The following is a 17,569-nucleotide window of genomic DNA, read 5'->3' on the forward strand; positions in this document are numbered from 1 at the left end:
CAAGATTACAACAACATTACAGTTATTCATTTATTCACAAAATTGCAATTCCAATGGATTCCTAGCATATCTGTTAGGAGTAAATTGAAAAAATATAAAATATAAATAATTTCCAATCATAAATAAAATTCATCTACACTTAATTATATAACCATGTAAAATTAAAATCGAGAGAAGCTATTAATTGGATGAAACAAAAAATATCTGGAGCAAGAAATAAAGAGAAATACCTGGAAAAATACAGAGGTTTCGTCTCCATTGCCGGGTAAATTAGATGAAGGGGTATTTGGTAATAATAAGCGTTTTAAGCAAAAGTTAGCGGTTTGGGCCTCAATAGAGGTTCGTGTTTGAGTTTGGTTTCGTGTCAATTCCGTGCTATTCATAAAATCTATCAAAAACTATGTTAAATGTAGGGAAATTAAAAAATTTGATCACTTTATCTATCGGGTTGGTTTCGTGTCATATAGACTTCGTGTTTTCTCTCAATAGCTTCATGTTCGTGTTGTGTCGGTTGTGTTATCGTGTCAAAATATAAGTATAATTAGTCAACAAGTACACCCTAAAAGCAATTTTTTTTTAATTTTTTTTTATGCACCATTCAAAACATGAATCCTTTATAAAGGGAGCCACGTAAAAATAAAATAGCATCAAGAATAAAGAATATAAAACCAGTGTGGGGAAAACTTTTGTCCTTCTGTTATTGCTCCGTATGTAACTATGGACAAATTGTCAATTAATATTTAATAAAGGTACTAACTTGGTTTACAAAAATAAAGAAAAAAAAAAAGGAATATAAAACCAAGAAACATAGTAAATAAATAAATGCAAGTCAACAAACAATACTTAAAAATGGCCCATTTTACATTTTTGGTAAGTGAGCAATGCAATTATGCAGATTCTAAAGTTGGCAAATATTTTGCCAAACTTATGTTTCTACAATTTACTATAACTTACGAATCTCCGGAACATCCATAGGATACATTTGAATGCAATCCTTCCAAGGCCCAAACCCATCAATTTTTGGATCAATATTTCTATTACACTTCAATACTATACTATTACACTTAAATCCACTTCCAAATGCTATTTGCCAAACACTTTCTCCCTTCTTCATTTTTCCTTTAGCTTCTATGTAACTCAACTCATACCAAATAGAAGAAGATGATGTGTTTCCAAACCTATAAAGATTCATTCTAGAAGCTTCCACATCTTGGGCCGACAAACGAAGCGCCTTTTGGATCTCTTCAATCACGGCCCGACCACCCGCATGGACACAAAAATGATCAAATGCCTTGTTAAAATTTGGTATGTAGGGCTTAATTTTTTTGTGCCTTGACATTTTTCGGGCTACAAAATTATATGCAAATTTAAGCTTTTCTGATAAGGGCAAGACTAATGGCCCAAGTGTAGTGATATTTTTCGTGAGTGCTTCCCCGGCTACCACCAACAAGTCCTTGGATAGTGCAATTCCCAATCTACCCTCCTCGTCTTCTTGTTGCATCACACTCGTGTAGGACGTATCATTAGCCCCTATATGGGTTCGAATCGTATGAAGGAGTTGGTACTTGGCGCGATATCTTTCTTCCCTTTTGTTAGTTAACAAGAGTGAACTACAACCCAATCTAAACAGGCATCCTGGAACGGTCATGGACCGTTCTGAGCCCATGTAACAATTAGGGGTTAAGATCTCCGTGCTAACAACAAGTGCATAAGAATTTGGCATAACTTGTAAGAGTCTTTTTGCCAAGTCTATTGAAATTGCACTAGCACTACAACCCATACCCGAAAGACTAAATGTTTTTGTACAACTTCTCATTTTATATTTATTCATTATCATAGATGACAAAGACGGAGTAGGGCAAAATATGCTACAATTTGTGATTAGTATACCAATATTGTTGGCTCTAACCCCGGTCTTCTTAAGAAGCTCATCGATAGAAGAGAAGATAACAAGATGAGCTTCATCATACGTCCTAGAAAATGAGGGTTCCGGAGGTATGAATTGTAGTGCGGGGGGAAGCCCCGTCTCATCTCCTAGTCCCGCCCTCTCAAGAATACGCATTTGAAAACGCGCAACTTTTGGATTGTCTTTAAAGACGATCATAGCATGCTCAATAAAGGTTGAAAATGGGACTCGTAACGTTGGTGGAGGTTTATAGCATGCATAGTCTAAGAGGTAGATAGTTCTTTTCTTAGACTTAAAGTAAAAAATGAGTACCAAGAGAATGAACAAAATTGTTGGTAAAAAAGAATTGGATGATTTGAAGGAATTAAGGTAATGCTCAATTTTAACAAAGCTTAACTCCATTATTCTCCCTCTTTTATTTTCTTATATTTTGTAAAAGGAAATGATAAAGCTTAGCCTAGCTTAGGCAATATATAAGTGGTATGAGTGTAAGAGGGAATGCTAATTAAACCTAGATATTGTCTATAAATAGGAGTTGGAACTTGAATTGGAAGGACGGTGAGCGGAAATGCTAGGGCCTAGTTAGGCCATAAATAGAAGGTAGGTGGAAATGTAAAAAAGGAATGAAATATACGAGTAACTGTTTGAAAATAGTTGCGCTATTTCTCTTTTAAAGGGCAAACTTTAATACTCGATCAGTATTTTACTATTTTTTAAGTGTTCCATTTCAACTGAGCATAAACCAATAATATAATATATTTAATTAATAAGAAGTATAGATTATTAAAAGTTGATATTTGAAAATTAAACATTGAGATGATTTCAACAAGTATTCTCGTGATTATATATATATTTTTTTCTTAAATCACTAATATTGGTAAAAGTGGATTATGCAAATAATGTAAAAAGGTCTAATTAGGGCACTTAAAAAAAATTATAAAAAAAAAAAATTACAGTAATTGTAGATATGTACTTTCCAAAATTAACCTTTTGTAGTTTTTTACCTAAACATTGATGTTGGTCCCCATCTTGCAAATTGATTGAAAATTGATTGAAAATCCTGCAAGATTTACAAGAAAGGGTCCAATTTTTCTGAACAACCGGCTTCAATTGATCTGATTTACTGTCAGACGTTATAACAACTAAAAATAATCCAAACTAAACAATTTGTACGGAGTATTGTTGAGTACATGAGAAAACCCACATGTGAGTAAAAGTGTTGTCTCACATTAAAATAGTATAAAAGTGAAGAGAAATATGAAATGTGTATCTCACATTGAAGAAATAAGAAAGTATAAGGCTAAGGGACTACTTCCCTCATTGCCATATGGTTTTGAGGTGGAAGGTCGTGTAAAGTAGACACTTGTGATGGGTGTGGCCCAAGCCCGTTTATCAAGTATATAGCAAAATAAACACTTGGCATTATACTTCGTAGTATGTAGCAAATTAATTAGGGCATGTTCTCATGCACCGTTTATTTTCAGTTCAGTTCAGCCGAGTTCAGTTAATGAGAATAGGCCCTTAATAGTTTAATTCTTGTATGTTGTAGTTAACTTTTACTTGCTTGGCAAGGATATTTCAATTTTTGTACTCTGTATATGGTATACATACGTACTCTTTACTCCTTACAGTATCGCATACTTTTAAAAGCCATTATAGTCATCAAGTTAAACTTGGTCTACTAATAAGGATTGCACCTTTACCTTTCACGCACAAAGTAATTGGAAGTTATTCTCCATTAGGAGGTTTTTGGATGAAGATTTCTCATCCCTCCTCCCTCCACATTCAACGGGCCTAACTTGCTAATAATCTTGGTCTGATCGATCGATCTGGATTGAGGTTCTAGCTCAATTGGACAATTCTATTCTTTTGTTTTTTTTTTTAAAAAGATGTGAGTCTTTCCAAATGGTTGCTAAACGACATATGTCATATTAAGAGCTCCTTCTAAGCTTGTTGTGAGGCTTAAATGCAGTACAATATGGACTGGTTTATAGCAAAGTTTCTCTACAGTGGTTGTTGTTTATAGTTATTGGTATTTTGTAAGTAGGGCAATGCAGGATTAAAATTAATGTTACAATAGTGACTTAAAAGTTCATATTTAAAGCCAATATTACAAAATAACATTAAATTCAATCAACAATCTTTAAAAGTTGACAAACAACCACTAACAACTACCGATCAAAAGTTAATGTTTACTTCGTATTTTTTATAATTGAGTTGGATTCAAATTGACATTGTTTTGATACAAAACGAACAATCAAAAACAAATAAAAGTATGTATTTTTAGGTAGTGATTTGATTTGATTTGATTTGATTTTGGCAAAATATCATGGATAACACGTTTTATATTGTTTAATTCGAACCAACAATATTTAATATTATAACATCTCTGGCTCTCTGCTTGACAATATTTGTCTCATCAACACAATTAGGCCCATTAGACATTTAGACCACTAAATAATACTTCCTCCGTTTTCTTTTACTTGCAACACACCTTTTAAGCACGCAGTTTTAGGAGATGATTAGTGAGGGTAAACGAGCGATTTTATCAATATAATTTTTACACGAAAATTAGAATAGAGTTAAGTATCATTTGTAAAAATTATAATGAAAAATTTGTCCATTTACATTACATAAACCAGAGCTCAAAACACGTGCCACAAGGCTGTGTTGCAAGTAAAAGAAAACGGAGGAAGTACTTCCTATGTACAATATTTAAATATTCTATTTCTCAAATTGGACCTAAATTAAAAGTTTAAATTTGGGTTTGCTCGGAATCTTAATTGGAATTAGGCATTTTTGGATTGGATTTTGGTTTCATTGAAGTATTAACCGAAGACTGAACTTGCAAGTTGCAACCTTACTAGTCAGTTAGTGGTGGGCATGGGCCGTGCCGGGCCTGCCGTGGGCCGTGCCTAGGCGGGCCATGAACAGTGTCGTGCCGGGCCGTGCCGGCCCACGGTGGAGGCGGGCCGTGCCGTGCCGTGCCGGCCTTCAAGGTTTCCCTGTCCACGGCACGGCACGGCCCACCGTGCCGGTCGTGCCGTGCCGGGCCGCCCGTCGTGCCGGCCACCGTGCCGGCCCACGGTGGAGGCGGGCCGTGCCGGCCACCGTGCCGGCCCACGGCTTACCCTTTTTTCTTTTTTTTTAAAAAATTAAAAAAAACTTTAAAAAAACTTGAATTTTTTTTATGAAAGAAAAAATTGAATTGAATAATTATACAATTTAATATTTGAATTTAATAATTATTAAATTTTTTATGGAGTTAAGTTATATTAAATATTGTTTAAATTATATTAATATTTATTGTTCATTCATAATTTACTATATATCATATTATTCATATAACTATATAAGTATTAGACAAAAATTAAATAACAATATAACATATTCCATAAAATTAAAAGTTGAAAAAATTCATTCATAAAAATTTATTAAGTAAAAGATAATATGAAGTACAAGTGTACAACTAACAATAATTGATGAATAACTTATTTTGTTATTTTATTATACGGCTAATGTTAATAGAGTACATAGCCAACATAGGAAATACTAACATTTTCACTAATTAATAGAGTACATAGGAAATACTAGAATTTTCGCTAATTAATATTAATTCTCGAGTTGTTGGTAATCTTCAATCAAGGTCTTCATTATCTTCTTCGTCTTCATCTTCGGCTTCATGTTCACTAGCTAATGCGGAGGAGCTAGTTGAACCAGAACGATCGGAACCATCGATGTTGTCGTTGGCCGTAAAAGTACGATCTTGGATGCGTTCTTGGGCATCCATCCAATCCTTCAAGCAAACACACATTTCTAGTGTTTCGGGCTTCAAACTTGTTCTTCTATCGTCTAGAACCCTTCCCGAAGCACTAAAAGCTCGTTCCGAGGCAACGGAGGAGGCTTGGATGCTGAAAATATCACGTGCCATTGCCGCCAAAATTGGATGCTTTGTGCTTTGGGATTTCCACCAATCTAGGATGTCCATCCCCAACCTCGAATCTTCGTCCAAGCCTTTCATGAAGTCGTAGTTTAAGTACATTTGCAACTCCGAAACATCGCTTTGTGTTCGCCTTGATGATGATCCACTACCTGAAAACTTAGATAACATGTTAGCAGCTTGGGCCGCCAAACTTTTGCCCGTTTTACTTACGCTTTTGGATGTTTGAGAAGGGGCAAAATGAGTGACGGTTCCATATTTAGATTCATAAACTCTATATAACTCAAAAAATTTATCTTTCACATGATTTTTATATTGTTCGACACCATCACCGAGTTGCATGCATTCATAGTAAATATCAATTAGCATAAATGTGCCATCATACTTTGATCTAGGATCTAAAATAGAAGCAAACATATAAACCATAGGAAGCTTAGTGTAATATTTACGCCATTTAGCCTCCATTTGTGGAACATAATCATTGTAATCTTGTTGTGATCGATGTTCATAAAGAAGTTGAGCAAATAAACATGCATTTTGAAGGAAAGAATGAATGCAAGGAACATAAACAGAAGAAAAACAGTGAGTCATACTATATAATAATTGTAAAAATTGCATATATTTTTCACAATTATCCCAATCGGAGTCTGCTATCATGAATTGTGGATACTTATTATTGTAAAACAATGAAAATGGAACTCTATACGAAAGTGCCTGACTCAACATGTCATAGGTGGAGTTCCACCTAGTTGGACAATCCGTTTTAATTCTAATAGGCTTTATCTTAGTTTGCTTAAGATATCGCCTCCATTCCTGATACCTACTGCTAGAAGACATAATAGACAAAACAGCATTTCGAATTTTGGAATAGTATGGACCAATTGCTTCTTGTCCATCCTTAACACACAAGTTTAAAACATGACAAATGCATCTAATATGTAATGCATCTCCATCCATTATGACATTATACAAGTTTGGTTTAATTAGATTAGCACTAGCTGTCATGGATGTTGCATTATCAAACGTCATGGACATGATTTTGTCCCTAAGACAATATTCATCAAGAGCACTCATAATACAATTAGAAATATTAAAGGCCGTATGGGGGTATTCAAGCAATTTGAAATAAATAATACGTTTTTGCAATAACCATTCACTATCAACCCAATGACAAGTAACACACAAATAATGTAAACCATAACCACCATCCCATGCATCAGAAGTTATAGAAACTCTTGAAGTAAGAGTTTTAAGTTCTTCAATTAATTTCATTTTGTATTCTAAGTAAGTTTTCATGGCAGCTGTTTTAACGGTTTTTCGGGAGATTTTTTTGTGTTGGGGTTGTAGTGCTCGTTTAATGTAATTGTTAAACGGATCACTTTCAGCAAAAAGAAAAGGTTGTTCGGCTTGGACTATCATTCTCCCAAGTTCATCCCTATCCCTCTCATAATTGTAAGTGAAGCCATAAGGATGGAATTGAGAAATTTTTGGTTGAGTTGGGTCAGTACTAGGGGCACCACATTTTTCACTGTGTCGGTTTAGGTGCCCCGTACCGCCTTTGGCTGGAGCCGAATAAATATTACCACAAGTTTTACACTTGGCTTTTTCACCATCTCTACTTAACAAGAAATATTGCCAACATTTACTCTTTCGGTTTTTCAAAAGGGTCATTTCTTCTTCGGTGTACCATTCAATGAATGGGTTATCAGATGGGGGAATAGTATTTTGGACGGATGGGTCACTAGAGCCGGCAGGTTGTGTGTTGCTTGCTTGAGTTGTTTGATAGTTAAATTCAAAAGGCATATCATGTGCGGAGGCATAATAAGGTGGAGATTGGGTGCTTTGCCATGGTTGGAATGTCCCTTGTTGATCTAATCCGGTGGGAAAACCGGTAGAAAACCCGGGGTGGGTGGGATTGGCCATTGTAGGGATTTGCATAGTAGGGATTTGCATTGTAGGGGGGGGGGGCATAGAAGAGCCTTCCAATGATCGTTTAGATTTGGCTTTTTTAGAGGAGGATTGGTTCGGGTTTGATGCCATGATTAATTAAGATTATTAACTAATAAATAATAATTAACAACAATATTTTTTCTTAATTATTACTTAATTAGTAAGTTAATAAATTTTCAAAAATAATTATAATAATAGTAGATTATCTAAATCAATGAGATCCCAGGTAGGTTATGGTTAGGATCGACGTTGTCCAGAGCCCAAATCCCGCCTTAGACAGATTTCAACAATCCAAATAACCCACAATTAAAATAGAAAGTAGTTTTTATGTAATTAAGTAGTTCCAAGTATACAACAATAATAATAATAATAATAATAATAATAATAATAATAATAATAATAATAATAACAATAATAATAACAATAACAATAACAATAACAAATTAAAATAAAGTTGAGTTAGATCTTACAATGACGCTTCAATGCTTTCCCAAATTTATAATTTCTCGAATTTATAATTTCCCGAATGTAAATATAACAATTTTTTTTTTTTTTTGGTAGTAGACTAATAATATTAAAAATGTAAAATTTATAATAGAATAAGAGATTAAGAAATATTAAGAGATTATAATTTATAAATTATAATATATGAGAATAAGAGAGTAAGAGAGTAAGAGAATGAGATGAGAAGATGAGTATTGAGTTGTGGAAAGAATTGGAAGTTGAGGGTGGTATTTATAGGTGAAAATAGAGCCGTTTATAGCCGTTTATAGCCGTTTATGGCCGTTGGAGGGAAAAAACAAGAGCAGCGCCAGTTTATAGCCGTTAGCCCGCGGGCCGTGCCTGCGGGCCTGCCTGCGGGCCATGCACGCGGGCCGTGCCACGGGCTATTGGCCGGGCTCGTGCCGTGCCGGGCCACTTTTGGGTTTTTTTTCACCGCAGCCCGCACGAGGCACGAGGGGCGTGCCATCGTGCCGGGCCGGGCCTGCCGTCGGGCCGTGCCGTGCCGGGCCATCCTCGTGCCGTGCCCGGGCCGCCCGCGTGCTGACCCGGCCCATGCCCAGCTATATAGTCAGTAGTCACCAATAGTTGTAGCCTACTAGGACAACTAAGAGCTTTATAAACTAATAACAAAGTTAAAAAAAAAAAAAAAAAAAAGTTTAGATAAATCTTTGGCATTGAAGTATTTTTAAGATAGCCTAATACCTGAAATCTTTACCACTAGTCCAAAACTCGCTGAAAACTTATAAACGAATATGAAATTCAACATATTGTAAAATAGAAAATTGAAGAGTTATTGATAAGAAAAGAAAGAAAAAAAGTGTAACATGCAACTTTCTTATATAAACCCTAGCCTATAACTAAAAAAAGAAAAAGAATTCACACAAAAATATTGTACATTTGCCAAAAACTAGAATTATTTGGTATAGTAAATGTAACAACCACTGTACTACTTTAGCCCATGTCAATAATCAATTGCATTGGAGAAGTATTTTGTAATTAATTATATATTTATTAAATTTAATTAATGTCACCCACTCTTCCCCCTTCACCTTACAAATCGATGTTTCATACAAAAACAACATTTAACACTTTCAACCTCCCCTAAAACTGTATGAAAACAACATATCAACCTCCATACCGTCTCCTTCTTTATTGTAGCGATACGTATATGAAAATAACTGTCTATTTGAGCCTTTGTGGTCGACATGGATCAACCTCGTTTTCATTTGCCAAAATCTCAACCATACAAGGACACTCATTTAACACGACGTATTGTATTGTATGCATCGAATTGAAAGAGTAACTTATTGATCGAATTGATTTGTAGCATAGTCGGTGTGTAATCTCACTCTCTGATCCACAAACTTATGTTGTCAATCGATGTTATATTAAATCTTTCGTTGAAGAAGTAGTACAAACCTTGAAGCCCAATTGGCGAAGTATCCCTTTCTCTTGGTTCATTTTATGTCTTATTTCATATTAGCTAATGACATATGATCTACTTGGTTTTTGAAATAACGACATTACATTTATTCAATTAATGTTAGCTAATGACATATGATCTACTTAGTCCATGAAATAACGACATTGCATTAATTTAATTTAAATACTGTATTAAAGTTCGTTACAACAACCTTCTTAAATTTTGCTCATTTTACCAAATTCGTTCATTTTACAATTTACTTTTTTTTGAAAAAAAATTAAAAAACATTCTTTTCTGGGTATATGATATATCCAAATATAAGATGACTATGATTGTCTATTTCATATAAACTTGAGTATAACGTGCACGTGACAGAGTCAAGACTCAAGAGTACATTCGAAATGATACGGAGTATCTACTACGTAACTAAAATCATATCCGGGCACAACTCAATGAGTATCTTATTATATAATATCCGCCACGTAAATAATTTCATAGGTAAACCTTTCACGCTTACTGCGTAGTCCAATTCATAGGGTTGGTGTGTTTCATAAGGTTGCTTTATCCACAAGTTATTTTGTTGAGGCCTCTAAATACTTTACCTTTGGGCCATATTTCGAAATGAAGTGGTAAAGAAAATGTAGCCCGCTGAACCATTCCTACAGCCCAATAAATTATTTTTGCCATGACATGTTAGATTTTTGGATTTCCCAAGAGCTCTGTGAGGCCTACTTTGTGCCCGTAACCATCTCTTCAATGCTTTGGCCCCTGGCCTACCTCGCGTTATTATGTCATGAGATTCCTTGTGTTGCCTTGGATTGGCCTTGCGTTGTTGATTTTGTTGCCTTGAGCCAAGATTTTAAGGACAACGTCTTTTGATGCTTTGTTGTGTTTATGCCTAAGTGTGTTTAAGCCTTGATGCTAGAATCCAACTCCTTTCTATGTATTATTAGATGCCCTTTTATTATTTTCCTAGAGTTTATTTTAAATTTTTTAGGCCTTAGATTTCATTATTGTGTTACTGTCATTTCAATGTTCATTAGGCCAGGGTTTCTCCATGTAAACAATTTAAAGCTCTAGCTTTAGAGGGCGAGTGATTAAATGAAATCAAGAAGCCTTGTACCATAGACATAGTGCTACCCTCGTTTAGCCAAATATAAATGTTTTAAAGGACATGATGGGAAGATAAACAAATCTGAACCATGTAAAGCTGAATCTCATTAAATTGTGGCAACAAAACCTCACTTCCACTTAAGACGTCTGCATAGGTTTCAACCCACTGTTCACTATATTGATCGTACTTCAAAACTTGGCGGTGGGCAATTAAAGTTTAGAAGATCAACCTTGCCACCGACCCATCTACCAACCCCAAGTAGTTAGTCAACAACATTTAACATGACATAAAAGTTCATCTTTGAATGAAAATTTCTTTCCATGCTTATAAACTTCATGATTCCATGAACTTACACTAATCTCTCGACCGTACAAAAGCACCTATAAACATCACATTCAACAAAGTGCATATATTTTCTCCTAGAATCAAAAGTTAATATACATTTCCGACCTTTGAATATTATGTTTGTCCCTTAACCAATAAATAGATTAACCCTTTAAAAAAATCACTCAATTGCTCAAGTACTTGAGAATATGTTCTTTATGTTACCACTTTTCATCTTTCACACATACTTCGTATCATATAGCATAATTTTTTTGACAAAATTGATTAGTTAATCTGCTTTTCATCAACTACCAAAGATCACATAATGATTAGTAGAATTGTGAATCTTATCAAGTTTCCTCTTTCTTTTCCTCTTTCCGCTAGTTAGGACATTAATAACGTTTACCAATACATGCAAATTAAAGTGTACAGTATAGCTTTTATTTTCTAACCCAATTTACCACTCCACACTTTATTTGTCACGTATGAAAATAATTATCATACTATCTCAAACCCTTACTTGTTTAAGTTTTTGAAAAACAATTTCGAGATACGATCTAGTTTAACCTAAAGCAATTTGCTTAATCTAATCCGATCTCTTTTTGTTTGTGTATGTTTGTGTGCACTCGCCTAATCTAGTATTCGATATTCAACTTCTCTTTCCATCAATTCAGAGTGGGGTACATTTAAAATATTATATAAATAAATAAATGCAATATTAAGAAAAGTGAAAATTTTCGAACATCTAGCTCAGATTCTGAGATTGACATACGTTTCGATTTTTTATTGGAGAGTGTTTTTTTTATTAAGTTCACTCACCATTTTGCATTTTCTACCTATTGGATCAAGGTTTTTAATTTTCAATCGAACATATCTTCAAACTATTCGGGTTTGATATACCTTGATTCTTGATTCATCAACTAATTGGAGGCTTGGAACAAATAAGTCTAAATTAATGATGATGACCACCAACAAAAGTAGATAGACTGATAATCTCTTAATCTTTTGATTATTATGGCATCAATGCTGTCTATACTCACAAGTTTTATTTTAATCTTGAATTGTTAATAATATTCATATATCCTTTTCAAACTTTAGTAAGAATATATGTAAAGGCAATTATATAGGCTTAGTAATATACTTGTAAGAATGTAACTATATAGCCGTATATCTCAAGTCAAGTAAAAAAATAATTAGTGATAGTGTATTTTTATTCCCTTTGTTTCGACCTTCTAAAATAAAATAACTAGACCTTGAAATTCCTAAAATCAAGTATAAAGAATTAAAGATACGAAGTAATTAAAAAAGGTTAAGTAAAGTACCTACACACCGACGAACGCACGCCATCGGCCATGCAATATGTTACGCCCATGCGTGTGCTTTATACAACGATTGTTGTCCATTTTCTATATTCTAGTGGACTTTTAATATTTGTTACTCAAATATAGGAAGTACTCCCTCCATTCCATACTTGTTGAGAGTATTGAAGATGAGTCACAGGACACGTCAGCACATGCATAACAAATTTTACAGCTGTCAACATTTTTCTGTTATAACAAACTTCTAATTAGTTGAGCTTTAATTGATGTAATAAATAGGCTCCTAAAGCCTTCTGTTAGTTCATTCACACATTTTTCTCTTTCACTTTCTCTTTCCTAAAATTCTCTGTAATAGTTTCTCTCTCTAAACATTGAAGCTTTCTTCAGCTTCTTCAATGGAGTAGTTCTAGTTTTGCCTAAGCTCGGAATCTACGGATAGAGCGATGAAGGCTATAAATCCTCTGTGTCATTTCTATTACTGCATTTAGATTTCTGCTGCAATACTTTGATATGGTATCAGAGCACGGTGGTTGCGATCTTGAAGAAATTTGTTCGATCGTTTCGCATTATGTCAGTTCATAGTTCTTCAGTTTGAGGTATTCGTTCTTCGATCAATCTCTCTCGATTTTTCTGCAATTAGCCTTGATTTTGCTCGATTCTTCGTTCGATTTTGTTCAAAATTCGTTCAGATTTGTGGTCTGCTGTTCTATTCGTTGATTTTGTTCAAATTCTGGAGTTATTCTGCTTGTTGCTTGATCGTATCTCTGTTTTTGCGTTTTATTCAATCGTATTCTTCTTCAATTTGATTTTCTTGAAGTTCTTTGTTCTTAATCATGGGAACACCGATTGATCCTTCTCAAAACCCTACTTCTCCATATTATCTTCATCCTTCTGATAATCCTGGTCAGAAACTTGTCAATTTCAAGTTTGATGGAAATTCTTATGGAGATTGGAAACGATCTATGTTAATTAGCTTGTCTGCTAAAAATAAACTCGGTTTTGTTGATGGAAGCCTTATCAAACCTGCTGCTACTGATGATGCTCATCAGGCTTGGGATAGATGCAATAATATGATTATCTCTTGGTTGCTTGGAGTTCTTGAGCAAGATATTGCTCGTAGTGTTCTATACTTTGGTACAGCAAGGGAAATTTGGCTGAATTTGGAGGAGAGGTTTGGACAATCCTCTGGTGCTTTGTTATTCTCTTTACAGCAAGCACTTCATGAGATCAAACAAGGACATGATTCAGTTTCTGGTTATTATACCAGAATCAAAATGCTCTGGGATCAGTTGGACTCAGTGGATCCAATTGTTGTTTGTAATTGCTCTAATTGCACCTGCAATATTACTCAAAGGTTACTTAAGTCACAACAGGACAGAAGACTTGTGGAATTTTTGATGAAGCTCAATGATGGCTATGAAATTGTTAGAGGCAGCATCCTAATCATGAATCCTCTTCCAAGTATTGCTCATGCTTACAGGCTACTTATGCAAGAAGAGAAACATAAGCAACTGTATTAGACCACATCTACTACTACTCCTGAGGTTTTAGCTTTTGCAGCTCACAATAATAGAAGGCTACAAGACAATAATGGAAGGTTTTATAGTCAAGACAGATACAAGCAGAATTTCCAGAATAATAGAGGAAAAGATCAACCTCAAAGGAGAGTTAATTACTATTGTGACCATTGCAAAATACCTGGTCATAGCATGCAAAGATGCTACAAGCTGAATGGTAATCCAGGCTATGTTGACAAAGGCAAAAGGTTGGCAGCTAATGTTGAGTTCGATTCTTATGAAGAATCTGAGGATGATCAGAACACTATCTCTCTCCCTGCTGATCAATATCAAGAGTTCTTGCAGTATCAATTGAATCAAAAGGCTAATGGTCAGAGTTCTGGATCTTCTGATGGTGCTCAAGGAAGCAAATCTGCTCATGTGTCAGGTAAATTCTGTTTCACTTCTTTTAATAATGTGCAATGGGTGCTTGACAGTGGTGCTACTGATCATATGTGCTTTGATAACACATTATTTGATTCTTTAGAAGTCTATAATGGTGTTGATAATTACATAACCATACCTAATGGCAAGAAGGTTAAGGTCACACACTTTGGTACAATATGCTTAAATGAACATTTAATTTTGAGGAATGTTTTGCATGTACTAGACTTTAGGTATAATCTGATCTCTATACCTAAATTGTGTAAGGATTTGTCTTGTCATGCAGTCTTTACTGATGATGAGTGTTATATTCAGGGCTCTTCAATGAAGCCACTGCTTCTTGGTAAACTTAAGCATGGTCTTTACTGCCTAGATGACACAGTTATACATCCTAAGTCTACTTCCAGCTCTCTTGTAGCTAATGCAAATGGGAGTTCTACACCTTCCAAGGATCAAAATAAAGTCAAGCTTTGGCATCTTAGACTGGGGCACATTCCTGTCAATAGGTTACATTACATAGTTGATGATATATGTAATAAAGATTGTAGTCTAGATAGTTTTTGTCAAATCAGTCCTGCTGCCAGACAAACTAGAAATTCTTTCCCTGTCAGTTTCATTAAGACTACTAGTCCTTTTGAGTTGTTACATTTGGATGTATGGGGCCCTAATCCTGACCCTAATCATAATGGCTGTAAATTTTTCCTTACTATAGTTGATGATTACAGCAGAATGACATGGATATTTTTAATGCATCTTAAGTCTGATGTTGTTCCTATCTTTGTGAATTTTGTGAAATTTGTTGAAACACAATTTGGGACTGTAGTTAAGGGTGTGAGAAGTGATGATGCTCTTGAATTGTGTGAAGGAGAGTTAAAAATTTTCTATGCAAGTAAAGGAATTTTGCATCAAAGAAGTTGTGTTGATACACCCCAGCAAAATGGGGTAGTTGAGAGAAAGCATAAACACCTTTTGGAAACTGCTAGGGCATTGTTTTTTCAAGCCAAGTTACCTATTCAATTTTGGGGTGAATGTGTGCTTTGTGCTACTCATTTAATTAATAGAATGCCTCTTCATGTTCTTAGAAATACATCTCCTTATGAGAAACTTTTTCAAAAGCCACCTAATCTTTCTCATCTTAGGGTATTTGGTTGCCTATGTTATGTATCCACTCCCAAGCAAAACAGAACCAAATTTGAACCAAGAGCAACTCCTCATGTTTTCCTTGGGTACTCTACTGGTCAAAAGGGATATAAGGTTTTGAACATGGATAATTTCAGAATTCATGTTTCTAGGGATGTAGACTTTCATGAACAACACTTTCCCTTTCATGTTTCTGACACACAAACTGAGCATCATAGATTTTTCTTACCTGAAGCTACTGATTTACCTCCCTTCAATTATGAGTCTGTACCACCTATTTTTAGACAACCAGATATTTCTATCCCTAGTGATTCTTCAAATTCCCTTGTCAGTCATCCATCAATTTCACAGTCACTTCCTTCTTCTCCTTCTGATTCACATTCTTCTTCTTCATCCAATCTATTTGATATTTCTACCACCAGAAAAAGCACAAGACCTGTAAAATTTCCTTCCAAATTTGACAATTTCATCTGTAACATGGTTGACACTTCAGAATCTTTTAATCACTGGTGTGGCTTAGTGAAATTTGATTGTCTTCCTTCTTCTCATAATGGTTTTACTGCTACTGTTCATAACCTCACTGAACCTGTTTCTTATTCTGAGGCTGTTAAGGATCCTAGATGGATAGAGGCTATGAATAAAGAGCTTTCTGCTCTGGAAAAGACTGGTACATGGATTATGGTGAATTTACCAGCTGGAAAGAAACTTATAGGCAGTAAATGGGTTTTTAGAATCAAGTTGAGAGCTGATGGCACTATAGAAAGATTTAAGGCCAGATTAGTGGCTAAAGGGTATAATCAAAAGTGGGGGATTGACTATGATGAGACTTTTTCTCCAGTGGTGAAAATGGCTACTATTAGATCTTTATTGGCTATTGCTGCAAATAAGGGTTGGAAATTACACCAATTGGACATCAACAATGCTTCCTTGCATGGTGACCTCAATGAAGATGTATATATGTTGCCTCCTGAGGGTTATTCTAATCCCCACAACAAGGTTTGCAAACTTGTCAAATCATTGTATGGCTTGAAACAAGCCTCTAGACAATGGTATGCCAAGTTAGTGGGGGAGTTAAAAGGGTAAGCACTATGTTCAGTCCAAGAATGATTACTCTTTGTTTATTAAAAACAAAGGTAATCTGGTTACTATCCTTGCTGTGTATGTGGATGATATTGTGCTCACTGGGAATGATGAACAAGAGATAATTTCCTTGAAGCTTCATCTGGATTCTGTATTCAGCATCAAAGATTTGCGAAGGCTGAGTTATTTTCTTGGGATTGAGATAGAATATCTTGATCAAGGGATATGCATGACACAAAGGAAGTTTACTGGAGAATTATTAAAGGATGCAGATTTGCAGAGTGGTAAAGGAACATTAACTCCATTACCTGTAAATCTGAAGTTACAGGCAGATCAGGGAGAGTTGTATGAAGATCCTAGTAAGTACAGGTGCTTAATTGGGAAGTTAAACTTTCTAACTCATACAAGACCAGACCTATCCTATACTGTGCAGCATTTGAGTCAATTTCTGCAGGAACCAATAGTGCCACATTACAAAGCTCTAACTCATACTCTGAGATATGTTTAGGCAACAGTTGGGCAAGGTATTTTGTTAAATGGTGCAGAAAAGTTAATTCTCCAAGCATATTCTGACTCAGACTGGGGTGCATGTATGGATAGTAGAAGATCCATCTCTGGGTATGTTATGTTACTTGGAAAATCTCCAATAAGTTGGAAGTCAAAGAAACAAAGCACTGTCTCAAAGAGCTCTTCAGAAGCAGAGTACAGAGTAATGTCATCAGCATCAGGGGAAGTGGTTTGGCTAGTCAGATTACTTGAAGAATTGGGTGTTGAAAACCTTAAGCCAGTTACTTTGCACTGTGATAATCAGAGTGCTATTCACATTGCTAAGAACCCTGTGCATCATGAAAGGACTGAGCACATTGAAATTGATGTGCATTTTACAAGAGACAAAGTCTTAGAAGGCCTGCTGCAAATCACCTATCTTC

At 35.2% G+C, this 17,569-nt stretch overlaps 1 pseudogene; it reads right to left on the reverse strand.

Moving 5' to 3' along the window:
- Positions 1-672: 672 nt before the first annotated feature.
- On the reverse strand, positions 673-2,468 carry LOC145594461 (3-ketoacyl-CoA synthase 5 pseudogene; annotated as a pseudogene).
- Between the last annotated feature and the right edge of the window lie 15,101 nt (positions 2,469-17,569).

Source organism: Chenopodium album, chromosome 19 (genome assembly GCF_948465745.1).
Source record: "Chenopodium album chromosome 19, dcCheAlbu1.1, whole genome shotgun sequence".
Classification (NCBI taxonomy): Eukaryota; Viridiplantae; Streptophyta; class Magnoliopsida; order Caryophyllales; family Amaranthaceae; genus Chenopodium; species Chenopodium album.